We start from the raw sequence: 696 nt of genomic DNA on the forward strand, positions 1-696 counted from the left end.
TAAACTGGTATTTCTTCACAGATTTGTAAAGCTCAGAAGTGTGACAATGAGTTGCAAGCTAAAAGAGTGCAATGCAAATCGACTAGTGATTCAAACTATCAGATGGAATCCAATGATTATTTAATGTTCCGAGGTAGAATTTGTGTACCAAAGAATTCTGAGCTCATTCAAAAAATTCTACATGAAGCACATAGTGGTTGTTTATCCGTACAACCAGGGAGTACAAAAATGTATAATGATCTGAGACAATTGTATTGGTGGTCAGGCATGAAATGAGATATTTTAGAGTTTGTATCAAGATGTTTAATTTGTCAACAAGTTAAAGTCGAACATCAAATGCCTTTAAGATTACTACAGCATGTGATGATACTGGAGTGGAAATGGGATAGAGTTATGATGGATTTCATATCAGGTTTGCCCCTATCTCTGAAAAAGAAAGATGTTATTTGGGTTGTCGTTGATCAACTGACGAAATTGGCACATTTCATTCGTACAGATTATTCCCTTGATAAATTGGTTGAATTGTACATTTCTGAGATCGTTAGATTCCACGGGGTGTTAGATTCGATTATTTTGGATAGAGATTCGAGGTATACGTTGCGATTTTGGAAGAAATTGCAAGAAGTTCTGGGTATGCGGTTGCACTTTAGTACCGCGTTTGTAACAGCCCGATTTTGGGGCTAGTCGAAAAAGTGG

The sequence above is a fragment of the Gossypium arboreum genome, chromosome 6 (assembly GCF_025698485.1).
Source record: "Gossypium arboreum isolate Shixiya-1 chromosome 6, ASM2569848v2, whole genome shotgun sequence".
Classification (NCBI taxonomy): domain Eukaryota; kingdom Viridiplantae; phylum Streptophyta; class Magnoliopsida; order Malvales; family Malvaceae; genus Gossypium; species Gossypium arboreum.